The following is a 14,656-nucleotide window of genomic DNA, read 5'->3' as shown; positions in this document are numbered from 1 at the left end:
CAGCCAGCCCTCAGCCCCGTGCTGAGTGTGCGGGGGGCGGGGGTGCTCGTACACAAAGAAGAATCACCAGTGACCACCAGGTGAAGGGAAGAGTTTAATGCGATCTTTCATCCTGTGCCTGGAGCTGGAACCACAGAGCCTTCATGCTGCCGAGCTTCTCTTGTAGCTCTCCAGGTGGTGTAAGACCCAGCCTGCAGGAATCAGGAAGCTGAGGAACATCACCGAGAGCCCAATGGCTTGCTCCTGGGTGAGGGAAGCACGGGTGAGTGCACTGGGTCGTTCCCAGGTCGTCGAGGAAGGCTGTTACCTGCCCCTCTGTGCCCGGGTCCTAACCAGAGCAGCAGGTCCAGAGTTACAGGCATCCTGCCCCGCCCCCTCTGCTCTGGTGGGACCCTTGGCCCAGCCCCAGACTTCTGTGCGTCAGATGGAAAAAGCCTGCGGGGTGCCAGCAGTGACCACTGTAGTCATCAGTTTGGACAGCTGCTGCGGAGACCAGGCTAGCAGCCCTGGGCTCCAGTCTCTGTGGAGCGGGACCTCTCATCTTAGCCCCCTTCCCCCCCACCAAGAGCCTGCCTGGCCAGGCCATGTGTCCCTCGACCTTGAACTTCTGACCTTGCGTGACAAGCACCCTCACGTCTAGTTACCAGGAGACAAGAGCATGTCCGGTGCTGTGCAGGATGGAAGAGGTTCGGGTTGTGTAAACAACGGCAGGGCCCTTTTCCCTAAATGGTGGTCCTGCTCAGAAGCCTGGATGGAGGAGAGGGGACCCCTTGCGCTCTGTGTGCAGGTGTGTGCACGCACACCTGGAGCCAGGTTCTGGAGAACCAGCCACGTGTCCCCTTCACTTGGTTTCCTCCGGAAGGAGAGCCTGGGCCCAGTCATCGCTCCCTGTTCCTAAAACAGAGTCAGATGCCAGGCTGGACTCTTCCTCTTGGCTTCACCTCCCAGCAGCCTCAGCGACGCTAGCCCAGAGCTGGGCCCTTAGGCTACACCCACGGTCTGACCTTGGGCAGATGACCTTCTAGACCTTGGTTTATTGACGCTGAAAACAGGTCTTTGTCTGCTCTCCTGCAGCCCCAGGGTGACTGGGGTGCGTGTTTCCCCTGTGTGCTTCCTGACCCTCCAGGCAGCCCACTCTTCCCCTTCAGTAGTGGTGAAGCCAGAGTAGACACTGAGCGCCCTTCAAGCTCAGCGGTTAGCACCCCTCATTTGACAGGAGGCGAGTCGGGGCCTGAGAACAAACCCTCCCCTAACTAACTCCGCTGACTGCTTTGGGAGCCTGGCCTTCAGGTAGTGACCACAAGGACCCTTCCTGGAGTGAGGACACTGTCCCGGACACAGACTGAGTTCTAGCATCAGGATCACCTCCAGAAGCTGCACCCCTGAGAGGACATTCCCCCTCTCCTTTACCAGCCTGGCCTTCTGTGCCCTGCCCCCAAACCTATCTCATCTTCACAACAGCGCAGGACTGCCCACTCCACCTGCTCGGGTCAGCCCCCCGGCTGCCCTGGAGGTTCTTACCATGGGAGAAGTGGGTGTTCTGGCTGGCTTGGCGGAGACGTGTGCCTTGGGAAGCACCCAGCCGCTCCGGGGGGCTGGCAGCAGCCTGCTGGCGGAGGCTAACCTCAGCATGGCCGTTGAGCCGAGCTCCTCGTGTCCAGCAAAGTTCTGCACGTCTGCTCGGCGTGTCCTCTGCTCACTTGGGTGTTGGGGCTTTTTATAGCTCCGGGGGAGGGGGCAGGGAGCACTGCAGCTGTCCCCTCCCGTCGTGGTGCTTTGGCAGAAAGCACGCCCGCTCAGAAGTGGGGAGAGCCAGCGCGCAGACCGGCAGCTGCCGGCACTGCCCCCGCCGTGGCCCCCGAGGTCTTCGGGCCCTGTGTGGCGCAGGCAGACATCACCTGGAGAAGGCCTTCATTCCTCTGAGAAAGGCGCTCGGAGAAGCAGGGCCAGGGAAGTCAGGGAATTTGGGAGCGCAAGAATGGAAAAGTGACATCATTTCAGAGTGAGCCTTAAATATCTGGGGTGTCAGCTGGCAGGACGGTGCATAGAGCTATTTTTAAGTTCTCTTAACTTGGGAGTTCCCGGCGGAGCTGCCCAGCCTCCTCGTCCGTGACCGATGCAGCCCCACTCCACCTGCGCGCGGCACTGGTGGGTCAGAGCAGCCTGGCTGCTGATTTCAGTGGCGTTGTCACTAATGCTGACAGCTTTGTTCCGAGACTAGACAGTCACCATTGCACCATCATTGCACTAGTCATGGCACACGGTAGATCAGCAGATACTTTGTACACACCAGTTCAGGGACGGGGAGGTGGCGTGGGGGCGGGGGGTGGGCAACACTCAGGCCCTTGCCTCCTGGCCCACATGCAGGTAAAGGCTCCCAGGGCCAAATGTCCCGGGTCCGCGCTGCCCACCAACCCTGGGGTAGTGGGCCTGTAACCCACCCACAAGCCCTGTGTGAGCTCAGAGCCTCCCTGCCTCTCTTCCCTTCTACAGAGAATGGGTCACTTGTTTCTTCCCACAGCAAACATCTCCTGGCAAATCTGTTCTACTGAGAGATTGTTTCACACCTTCTCTCTGTACAACCCCCCCCCCCCTCACTGGAGACCCTGCTGCTGATTCCGAGAGAACAGAAGTGACCAGATACGACCCGCTGCTCAACCCCACTTCCCGTCGCCCAGGAGTGCCGTGGCCCTGAGCCCCAGGGGGTCACATGCCAAGGTCAAGTCCCCAGCGGCCTCTCCAGCCCTTCTCTCCTAGGTTGCTGGATGCTGAGCCTCTGCTCTTCCTTCCACCTTGTCCAGATCTTGCGTGACCCCTGACAGCCCCAGGACTTTCGCTGTCTCTCCACCCACCTTCACGCCTCATCTGGCCTTGTACCCTGGCGGCTTATCAGTCACCATATTTAGGATGTACCGACGCCAACCCTTACCCCCTCTTTGGTGGGGTTCCTGAGGCTCTGCAGTGAGTCCCCCACCCTGTCCCTTCCCAGCTGCTCAGCCCAAATGTCTGAGACCACCCTTGTTTCCCTCGGGTGCTCACGCTCCACACCAGGTCACCAACATCACCACACCCCACCCTCCCCCTGTACAACCTTGAATGTGTCCTCTGAGACTGTCCCACACAGTGGCCAGGACAGCCCTTCAGGAACAACCAGGGCCTGCCACTGCCACTGCTCAGCGCCCCCGCCCCCCAGAGACTCCACCTACTTCCTTCTCATGGCCTCCAAGGCCTAAAGGGTCTGACCACTGCCTGCCTGGTCCCAGCCACACCTCACTCCCACCCACACTGGTGCCTCAGCCTCATGTTTCCAAATTAGTCAGGCCCTGTTCAAACGACCTCTCCTCAGACACATCTTATTGGTTGGTGGTCTGCTTATGTAGCTGGAATACAAGCCCGATAAGGGCAAGGACTTTGTTGGGCTCATCACAGAACTGTTGGGGCCTGGCAGATTTTCAGTCAATGTTGGAAGGATAGGTTGGGGTGTGGAAAGGAGGGATGGGAGCGGGGCCTGGATGGATGGGGTCGGGAGGACAGGTGTAGTTCTCATGTCACAGCCGGCATCGGCTTGGATTGAGAGGGGAAACTGCAGGGCTTTACTCTACTGTCAGCAGGACCTTGATTACTGTGGACGGCAGTAAAGGTCACAGCCCAGACCTGATCAGTGTGGGCACAGGCCAGTCGCCGACAAGCAGCAGGCCATCTGACCACATCGGTCCCTCAGCCCCCAGACTCGGCTGCGGTCACCGTCCTCACCAGGTATGATCACACCCCAATCCATTTGTCTACACACGGTGGGTTGATGATCTGAATACATCGCATGAGGATCCTAGTTTCGCTTTTGTCCTTCCCTGGAAACCACCCTCGTTCCAACTGTGGGGCTCTTTTCTGGGCGCCCCACCCCGCCTCCCACTGTCTCCCTGTGCCTTGGTTTCCAGTGAGGAGCCAAGTCCCTGGAGGCTGGAGGCGGGCGTGTGTCCTGAATGTTATCTCCAGCAGCTGGGTCCCGATGTCAGCCTTAGGCCGTGGGGGGCTCTGCCCCTCCTCTAGAGTAATCCCTTCCACCTAAACCTTTAATTATAGGTCCAGTCAGGAATAAGGCTGCGGGTCAGATGATCAATCATCCAGCCTACGGGGTTTCTTTTTTCACAGAAAAGACCTGCTGTCCCCAACCATCCAGGCGTGGTTGTAAGGAAGGCCTTCTCCGTCCTTCCCAGCTCAGGAGGCAGGGGTGTAAGGGCGGTGGCCGGCGGGGGGAGGGGGGGGGGGCGTGTGCTACTGTGCTGCAGGACGGCAGCCCAGCACCAGATGAGAAAGGCCCTGGTGAGGGCTGGGACAGGGGAGCTGGGGCTGCCCTCCAAGGGAGAGAGATGTCCTCAAACTTTCATGCTACACCAGCTTTCGCCTTCAGCTCCTTTCCATCCATACCCTCCATGCCTAACCTTCCCAGCCTTTCCGAGCACAAACCTGTCTCCCTCGCTTCTGTGTTCACGCAGCTTCCGGGGATTCCACCACCTGTAGCGGTGGGCTTCAGGCCTCAACCTTACTGGGTTTTTAGTCCCAAGAACCACCTGTTCAAAACAAACCCTGCACAGATCCCTGCCGCCCCGACCCCACACAGATGCTACCAGAGGTGGGGAGCCTGGCATGGCCTCTGCCTTCATTGCTCTGGGGCCACAGTGCTTCTGCAGAGCACTGCCCTGTGTCCTGGGCTGCCTTCTTCCACCTGGAAGGAAATGAGACAACCCATGGAGAAGGGCGTGGTGGCCAAGCGGGGGGTCGTACTGAACAACAAAGTAAAAGGCTCTGAGGGCTGGAGGGTTGGATGAATCCCCTGTAACAGCAGGAGAAACCATGGCTTGAAGAGGGAGCGGGCCCAGGGTTCAGGACAAGCCAGGCCTGTCCCTGGCCTGTCCTGGACAGAAGTAGCATCAGGAAGAGCTCCCGAAGGCAACACAGAAGTACCTCTGTCTCCCAAATCCTCAGCCTCGTGTCCTTCATCCAGCCACATCCGGCATGTACTTATCTCTGCCCTCCACCTGTCCCTGCTGCCCCGGGGACACCCGTGCACACCCTCCCTCTCAAAGCTGCCAGGCCACCTGCAAGGTCTGGGGTAGACACTGTGGGCACATGGCACCACCCTGTGTCCATACTCGGAACCACAGCAGCTGCTGGAGAAACCAGAGAGGCACTGACAGCGAGACAAAGGTTCTTAGCCTCAGGGACCCAGAAAAAAATGCACATGCACGCAAACATTTGCATATTGTTTTTCTTGCATTGGAAATCTATTTCATCACATAAAACAGTGGTTCTCAAAGTAAGGTCCCTGGACCAGCAGCATCAGCATCACCTGGGAACTTGTTAGAAATTCTAGGGGCACCTGGGTGGCTCAGTTGGTTGAGCGTCCGACTTCGGCTCAGGTCATGATCTCACGATTCATGGGTTCAGGCCCCCTGTCAGACTCTGTGCTGACAGCTCAGAGCCTGGAGCCTGCTTCCGATTCGGTGTCCCCCTCTCTCTCTCTGCCTCTCCCCCACTTGCTCTCTCTCTCTCTCTCTCTCTCTCTCTCTGTCTCTTTCAAAAATAAACATAAAAAAAAAAAAATTTCTGTGATGGTCCCAGTGGCCTGTTACAATAATCTTCCCAGGAAATTCTGATGCACAGACAAGCTTGAGAACCATTTTATGTTATATAAACACTGGACGCTTCATGCTATTCATTCGAAACTAAATGTACACCCTGCTGCCTGAGAGGGCTCAGTGGGGTAAGCATTCGACTTCAGCTCAGGTCATGATCTCACAGTCCGTGAGTTCCACCCCGCGTCGGGCTCTGTGCTGACAGCTCCGGGCCTGGAGCCTGCTTCAGATTCTGTGTCTCCCTCTCTCTCTGCCCCTCCCCTGCTCGTGCTCTGTCTCTCAAAAATAAATAAACATTAAAGATTTTTTTAAATAAATCTCACCCAGGCTGCAAAACTCAGCCCTTTCCTTTTATCTACAAAAACACACTTCCACTAAGTAAGTAGAACAGGATTTGCTGAAAACTTGTAGTTCAGGGGTAGAGAATCTTGCGGGGGCGGGGGGGCAGCTGCCTCTTCCTACATCCCACTCTTGCACTCACTCCCCGGAAGCTCAGCTCTCAGACCCACCCAATGCGGGATACACCCACAGAGACACTGGTGCTCAGCAGTCAGCAGCTCACACCCCCACAGTCCTTGGTGTGATCGCTCATTTTATGTGTCAGCTCAAGTGGGCCATGACACCCAGATACCTGGTCCAACATTATTCTGGATGTCCCTGTGAAGGTGATTTTTGGGCGAGATTAACATTTAAATGGGTGGACTTTACGTAAAGCAGATTACTCTCGGTGGTGTGGGTGGGCCTCATCCAATCAATTTAAGGCCATAACAACAAAAACTGACCTTCCCAAGCAAGAAGGAACTGCCAGCAGATGGCCTTTGGACTCAAACTGCCAGCCCACCCTGCACCGTTTGGACTTACCAAGTCTCCACAATCACAGGAGCCAATTTCTTAAAGTAAATCCTCCCCACCCCATCTCTCCTCCTACACACACACAAACCCTGTTGGTCCTGATTCTCAGGTAGAACCCTGACTAACACAGTCAGCAAAACTGTGCCAGAAGAGAAGCCCTTTAGGTGTTTTGTCCTTTCACCTTTGGCAGTGAAAATAAAATTTTATTACACTTTCTTTTCTCTAATGCGCACCATATTAAGTGATGCCTAATGCAGCCCAGACACGTCATTGATGATAACAGCAGGAACATTTCATTCCATCGTTACCTGACATGTAAGTTTCTCTTGCCGTGTAACGAATCGTCGCCAACCTGGCAGCTCAGGACAGGGCGCTCGCTGTCTCCGTGTTTGCGGGGCCAGCTGTCCAGGTGTGGGTTGCTGGTCCTTCGCGCAGGTCTCACCAGCTGACATCAAGGGGTCACAGGGCCACGATTCCCGTCTGAGGCTCAGGGTCCTCCGCCGGGGTCACTGCTTGTTGGCAGGATCCAGATCCTTGCGGGGGTAGGGCTGAGGTCCTGACTGCTGGAGACTGTCCTCACCGCCTAGAGGCCTCCCTCAGATCCTTGCCACATGACTCCCTCTGTAAGTACTTCACAACATCCTGTTTGCTACTTCAAGGTCAGCAAGAGAATCTCTCATTTCAAAATTTTCTGGCATTTTATTTATTTTTTAAAAATATTTATTTACTTTTGAGAAAGAGAGAACAAGTGGATGAGAGGCAGAGAGAGAGAGAGAGAGAGAGAGAGAGAGAGAGAGAGAGAGAGAGATTGAGTCCCAAGCAGGCTCCACACTGTCAGCACAGAGCGCAAGCGGGGCTCAAACTCAAGAACCGCGAGATCATGACCTGGGCCGAAATCAAGAGTCAGATGCTTACCTGGCTGAGCCACCCAGGAACCCCTCAAATTGTTCTGGTATTTTAAAAGTAATTTTTTAAGAACAGTTTTAGATTTACAGAAAAATTCTGAAGATAGTACAGAGTCCCCATATAACCCACATCCAAGTCCCCCTATTATTAACATCTTACATGATGGTTACTTTTATGTCTCAACTTGAATGAGCAGTACAGTGACCAGACGTTCAAAGGTTTTTCCAAATGTGTCTCTGAGGGTGTTTCTAGATGAGATTGACATGTGAATCAGTGGACTGAATGAAGCTAACTCTTCCCAGTGTGGGTGGGCCTCATTCAATCAGTTGAAGCCTTGTTTTGCTGTTGGTTTTATTTTTTGAGAGACAGAGAGAGAGAGCTCGAGCAGGTGAGCAGCGGAAGAAGCCAAGAGAAAGGGAGACACAGAATCCAAAGCAGGCTCCAGGCTCTGAGCTGTCAGCACAGAGCCCAGAACGCTTCACCGACTGAGCCACCCAGGACCCCCTGTGGGTTTCTTATTAATGCTGTCCCTTCCCTCCTCCTGCCTGACTGTTTGATCTGGGACATGGGTCTTTTCTTGCCTTCAGATACAAACCGAAACATCAGCTCTCTTAGGGTTACAAGCCTGCCGCTTTCAGAATGGAACTTCACCACCAGGTCTCCTGGGTCTTCCACTTGTCGGCTACAGATCTTGAGGATTCTGTTTCCACAATCATGTGAGCCGGTTCTTTATAATAAATCTATATCTATAACCATCTATATCCTGTTAATTCTGTTTCCCTGGAGAACCCTGACACGATTGGTGCATCATCAGAAACTAAGTAAAGTCCACACTTTATTCAGATTTACTCAGTTTCCCTCTAATGTCCTTTTCCTATTCCAGGACTTCACCCTGGACCCTACCCAGGACCCCCATGACATTCAGTCGTCATGTCTCCTGTGGCCCCTCGGGGCTGTGACATCTTCTCAGACTTTCTTTGTTTTTGATGACCTTGACAGATTGGAGGACGACTGCTCAGGCATATTGTAGGATGCCTGTTTTCCTCGTGGTTAGGCTGTTTTCCTGTTTTCCTCGTGGTTAGGCTGGGGCTACGGGGTCTGGGAGGATGACCACAGAGGCAAAGTTCCATTTTCATCACATCATGTCAGAGGTACACAAGATCCACCTGACTTGCCACCGTGATGCTGCCCCGGATTGCTGGGCTGCAGTGTGCTGGTCGGTTTCTGTACCGCGGTTTGCTCAGTGTCCCCCTCCCATCCTGTGCTTCCTTTGGAAGGAGGTCCCTCTGCACAGCCTGCGCGTAAAGAGCGCCACCTCCTGAGGGTGGAGTATCTGCAGGAGTTATTTTTAATTCTTTTGCCTGGGATATTGTCTCCCACTTATTATTACTTTTTATTTTTATTCACGTGTTATTGTTTATTCGGTTATTTATATCAGTATGAACTCATGGGCTTTGTTTTATGTGTTGGATTATAATCAATACTACTTTATTATGTTGCTCAAATTTTTCCAGGTTTGGCATTGAGAGTTCCTTCTTCTGGCTCCTGTGTCCTGTTAGCATACATAGCCTTATCAGTATGGAGCTTGCTCGTTTTTTTTTTAATTTGTTTGTTCTGGATACTTCCTTACTTGCTCGCATGATAAAATGCTCCAGGCTCATCTCGCATATTTTCTGCCCCAGTCCTGAAATAAACCAAGAGCCCTGATCCCTTTTATTGGTTGACTAGCACTAGAAACCAAGACCTGGGCAGTCGTGGACACATGACATGTACTTGTCAAAATTCATAGAACTTCACAGTACAGAGTGAACATTAATGTATGTAAATTTTATTTTTTTAAGCTTATTTATTTATTTATTTTCAGGGAGAGAGCATGAGTAGGGTAGAGGCAGAGAGAGAGGGAGAGAGAATTCTACGCAGGTCTGTGCAGAGCCTGACGCAGGGCTCAAACTCACGAACCATGAGATCATGACCTGAGCCGAGATTAAGGGTCGGATGCTTAACTAACTGAGCCACCCAGGTGCCCCTAACGTATGCAAATTTTAAAGTATCATTAGGATGTCAGGGACTCCCAGGACGGAATGCAGTATGTGACAGAAGAATCTAATCATATTCTACATATATGAAACAATCTCACTGAAGGGAGTGGGGAAAAGGCACTGAACCCAATAGAGTCTGTAAGAATAAAGGCAAAGAAACTGCAAACAGCATGGTGCTCTAGCTGGAAAAGTAGTTCCTCAGAGGGGTGCATGGGAGACAGATGTGTATCCCCAAAGTATATAGTAATAGAAAGCCAACTCAACAGAAAATTCTAATGAGTAATGTAGCAAACTGTCTTCCTAGGTACACCGCTGGACTGCATTTCTGCCGGAGTCCAGCCCCAGCAGGTCCAGGGGTTCCCGAAGGATGAACGGCATCGGCGAAAATAACAAATGGACACGACAGCAGTGTGTCCGACTGGCCGCTTTACTGTGGCAAACCTGGCGTTATATTTGTTAGCAATTTCCTTGTAGTGTGCGTCACCTACGCTTCTCGGCTTTACCTAATTCTAAAAACTTGTTCCTTTGTGTAATCGCCCATCAAGGAACCTCAGGGTTATTTTCTTGTAACGTTCCCTCCTGGCCTTTGCTTATCGATTAATTTCTTCATATTATTTTCATTATGTATCTACGTTTATTTATAGTCTATAAAGCCTTTGCTTTGCTATTTTCATGAAAGGTCATCTAGCTCTCAACACCTCGAGTGGAACGTTTACAGGGACATGACTTCTTAATTGTTCCTTTGAACTGTTTGCGGTAGAAGGAACAAAAGTATTCGCTTTGGTCTGGGGTGCCTGGAGGGAGCCAAGAGGGCTGGGAACCCACGCCTTATGCGCTCCCAGAGAGACAATGTATACCTGGGAACTAATGAACCATTCTGTACCTCAACCCACCAGGTCCAGTTACCATCTGGAATGCCTCCTGGGGGCCAAGTGGGCCTAGGGGTTGGAGTAACTCGTACCCATAGAGACATTGCTTTGTTGCCGGAGTGGGGCTTTCGAACCCATGTGCCCCCCTCCCTGGCTGGGAAACATATGGGGCTATCCTTCCTTTAGGTAGGGGACGGGCAGGCGGGGGTGGCACCGGCTGGGTATAAGGTTTCTTTTTTGTCCTGGGGGTCATCCCCAGAAAATATCCCCGAGTTTGCCCCCATGGGTTTCTTTTGAATCATCAGTGCCAATTGGACCACGGGGATGGCCACGATGAGTACGAGGAGGGATACCAGTAGCTTCCCATTCGCAGGGTCGCTGTGCGTTGCCCTTCCGCCGGCCGCCCGGGCTGTGCCATCAGGAAGGCTGGATGGATCGGCTCCCAGCACATTTCCCACCCCTTCCTGCTGTTAGGGTTGGCCACATGATTCTGAGTGGAAGTGACATGAATAAGCTCTTGATCTGACTGTACACATTTTCATGCATCGGGTTGTTTCATAGAGCAATGTCATAGTAGGGGAAGATGGGAATAATCCAGTTTTCATTAGCAGGGCACTGGTTAGATAACTTGTGGTACATCTCTACAATGATGACAGTGAAAAGAATGAACTATATTTACGTACACCAGCATGGAAAGATGTCCAAAACACATTGGTTACTAAATGAACAAAGCAAGTTAAAAAGCATACACCATATCACATCACAATGGGATACTAGTCAGCAATAGAAAAGGAACAAACTACCAAGCCACATTGCCGCATGGACGAGTCTCACACACTGAGGAAAGGAGCCCAGCTGGGCGCAAGAAACTGCATGCCATCTCAAGGGCTGACAAACTATGTACAGCCTGAGAAAACTCAGCCCACGTCTTATTCTGGTATCTCCTGTGAGTAAAGAATGTTTATTTACATTTTTAAATGGTTGAAGAAAGGAAAGGGAAAAGGGAAAAGGGAAAGGGAAAAGGGAGGGGAGGAGAGGAGAGGAGAGGGGAGGGGAGGGGAGGGGAGGGGAGGGGAGGGGAGGGGAAAGGAAAAGAGGGACACCTTGGTGGCTCAGTTAGTTAAGCCTCTGGCTTTAGCTCAGGTCATGATCTCACGGTCCGTGAGTTCGAGTCCTGCGTCGGGCTCTGTGCTGACAGCTTGGAGCCTGGAGCTTGCTTTGGATTCTGGGTCTCCCTCTCTCTCTCTCTCTCTCTCTCTCTCTGCCCCTCCCACACTCATGCTCTATCTCTCTCTCTGTCAAAAATAAAAAAGTAAACATAAAGAAAAGAAAAAGGATATATGAAAAACACATTTAAAAATAAAAAATAATGAAAAATAAAATATAATGAAAATACAGTATATGAAAACTTGTGAGATGTAGCTAACTCATGCCTTGAAGGAAATTTATGGTTTTAAATATATACATTAGAAAGGGAGAAAAACTGGGGCGCCTGGGTGGCTCAGCTGGTTGAGTGTCCAACTTCGGCTCAGGTCACGATGTCATGGTTCGTGGGTTCGAGCCCCATGTCAGGCTCTGTGCTGAAAATTCAGAGCCTGCAGCCTGCTTCCAGTTCTGTCTCCGGCTCTCTCTGCCCCTCCCCCACTTGTGCTCTGTCTCACTGTCTCTAAGATAAGTAAACATTAAAAAAAACTTTTAAATAAAAAAAGAAAAGGAGAAAAACTGAAAACCAATGATCTAAGAATTCCTCTCAACAATTTAGGTGGAAAAATAGCAAATTAAGCTCCAAGAAAGTAAAAGGAATAAAGAAATATATAAGACTAAAAAAATAAATGGACAAGAGAGGGTTAACAAAGCCAAAAACAATTCAGGTATAACTATTCAAGACAAAAGAAGACACAAATAATCAATTTCCATAATGAAAAATGATGAACACAGAAGCCTAAATCCTTCAAAACATAAATGCTAAGAAAGTATTAGCAAACCAAAGTCAACAATACATTAAAAGGGCCGAACACCACGACCAAGTGGGATTTATTCCAGGGCTGCCATGGTGGTTCACCATCCAAAATAAGCGGTATGGCGCACCACTTTAACAAAATGAAAGATAAAAATTATATGATCATCTCAACAAATGCAGAAGAAGCACTTGACAAAATTTAACACCCACTTGAGATAAAAATTCTCAACACAGTGAGTAGCGAGGAAACATACCAACAGAAGAAAAATAAGAACAATTTTAAGGTTCCAATGGCTTCACCAGTGAATTCTACCTAAACCTTAGCGCAAGGAAAACTCAAGCCCCAGTCCAATTCACTGGTGAATTTTGCCAAACTTCTGGGAAAGAAATAGTACTAACCTTGCACAAACTTTCCCAGAGAATGCAAAAACCATTGTTTTTAGTGAAGCAAACACATCCTTGTTCATCCAACTTGACAAGGACATTGATTTAAAAACTTAAAAAGCACAGGCAAATCTCTCCCACGAACATAGACACGAAAATTCTCCGGAAAATACCAGCAAGTCACACCCAGCAATGGAGGACTAATCAGCTCTGAGAAGGACCGAGCTGCAGGTCACAGACACACGCGGACGAGCCGCGAAAGCGAAAGCGACAGCCGCCAGCTCGGTAGACCGCGGCCCCCGCCCGCGGCCTCCGCCTGCTGGAAGCCGCGGCGTGCGCGCTCCCGCGCTCGGACACGCGGCGTGCGCGCCTACTGCGTGTCGGGCCCCGTTCCGGACGCTCAGCACGCGTGCGCGGGACGCACCGTCCCGACGCGGGGCGACGAACGGGAGTGATTGCAGCAGTACTGAGGGATGCGGCGTGCTAGAGGGGGGTGCGCTCTGTGGGGGACACGTGGGGGACAGCGCCAGTGACCAGGGCCGGCCCGCAGGCACGGTTTGGTCACTGAGAAGGGGCGCGTGAGCCAAGGCGGAAGGAAGCGGAGGCGGGGGGGAAGGGGGGCGAGCGCGCGTCCCCGTCTGAGAGGCCCGCTCGGGTGGGACTGCAGCGCGCAGGTCCGCGGAGGCGCCCGTAGATTCCATTCTGGGGCACGCGGGGGACCACGCCGAAGGGTGTGACCTCACGTGGGCTTTCACGAGCCCACTGTGGCTGGTGTGCGGGGGCTCCGGCAACAGGCCGCTGGGGTTAGGAAGGGCAGCGTGGGGGTCGGGCGGGTCCTGGAACCGACAGAACGTCACGATGGGTTGGACACTGAGAGGGGTCCAGGGCGAAGCCGGGGCTCTGGCCCAGCGACCGGAACATCTGAGATGGCGAGGGTTACAGGTGAAGCACACTTTGGGAGGAAGACTCCGAATTCGCTTTGGGACACGACTGAAATTGCGGGACGCGGGGGTGGGCTGAGGTTGGAGTTTAGGAGAGAGGGTGGAGTTTGGGCGGAAACTCACCTGGGGGGGTGGTTTAAAGGCACGAATCTGGGTGGGGGTCTGAGGAGTGAAAGTGGGGAGGGGCAGCCAGGGGAGAGGGCACAAAGCGGAAGGGGGGCGAGCCTGGGGAGGTGGCGGGGAGGTACACAGAAGCTCCGCCTAGAGACTGGGGTGCAGGGGGGGTGCGGGGGGGAGGGGGTGTTTGCAGCAGGGGGAGGAGCGAATCAGCAGAGCATCTGCCTGCTAGTGGGTGACCCAGAAGAGCAAGGGGGTCAGAAAGGCTGCGGGAGCCCAGCCCTGGGGCAGGTGGGGATGTGACCACCACAGCAGGTGAGGGTCGCAGGTGCACAGGGTCAGCACAGGTGAGGAGCCAGGGGCCAGTGAGCCACGAAGTGAGCTTTGTGACCCTCAAGGCTCCTGGTCACTACGGTGAGTGGGTCTATCAGAGCTTTAAACTAGATTACTTTTCAATAATTGCCGGGTGCTCAGTGGCACTGGCCAGACGTGGGGTCAGTTACAGTTTTGCCGAATGAGAACCATGGGAGAAGAGGTCCAGGACTGTCGTGGGGTGTGAGCGTGGGGGGCAGGGAACACGAGGGGCAAGGGACAGTGGCATAGGATTCATGGCACGGAGGTCCTGGTAGGTGAAGTAGTCCATGGGGAGTGAACTGGCAGTGGGGACAGGGCTGGGAGGAGCCACCTGGGGATGGGGGGAGGGCAGTGTGAGGGCCGTGGGGATAGGGGGTATTGTGAGGGTTGTGAAAAGGTGGGGGGGTGAGGGGTGCATTGTGAGGGTTGTGGGGACCGGGTTGGGGGGTGGGGGAGGGACTGTGGGAGCAGCTGTGGGTTCAGTCTGAAGGTTACCAGGGACCTGAGGGCTGAGGGCCAAAGATGGGACCGTGGGAAGAGAGGCCAAAATGGTGGAGGAAAAGGCACTGGAAAGATGGTGTGCATTGACTTTGAAATAACA

At 52.9% G+C, this 14,656-nt stretch overlaps 1 long non-coding RNA gene across 1 annotated transcript; it reads right to left on the bottom strand.

Moving 5' to 3' along the window:
• Window positions 1–81: 81 nt before the first annotated feature.
• On the bottom strand, window positions 82–2,124 carry LOC102968719. Its single transcript, XR_446541.3, has 2 exons — window positions 1,522–2,124; window positions 82–243 (listed from the first exon to the last, which is right to left on the bottom strand). It is a non-coding gene; the product is annotated as an uncharacterized LOC102968719 (long non-coding RNA).
• Between the last annotated feature and the right edge of the window lie 12,532 nt (window positions 2,125–14,656).

This window comes from Panthera tigris, chromosome D1, assembly GCF_018350195.1.
Source record: "Panthera tigris isolate Pti1 chromosome D1, P.tigris_Pti1_mat1.1, whole genome shotgun sequence".
NCBI lineage: Eukaryota > Metazoa > Chordata > Mammalia > Carnivora > Felidae > Panthera > Panthera tigris.
This window is presented reverse-complemented; position numbering and strand designations above follow the sequence as displayed.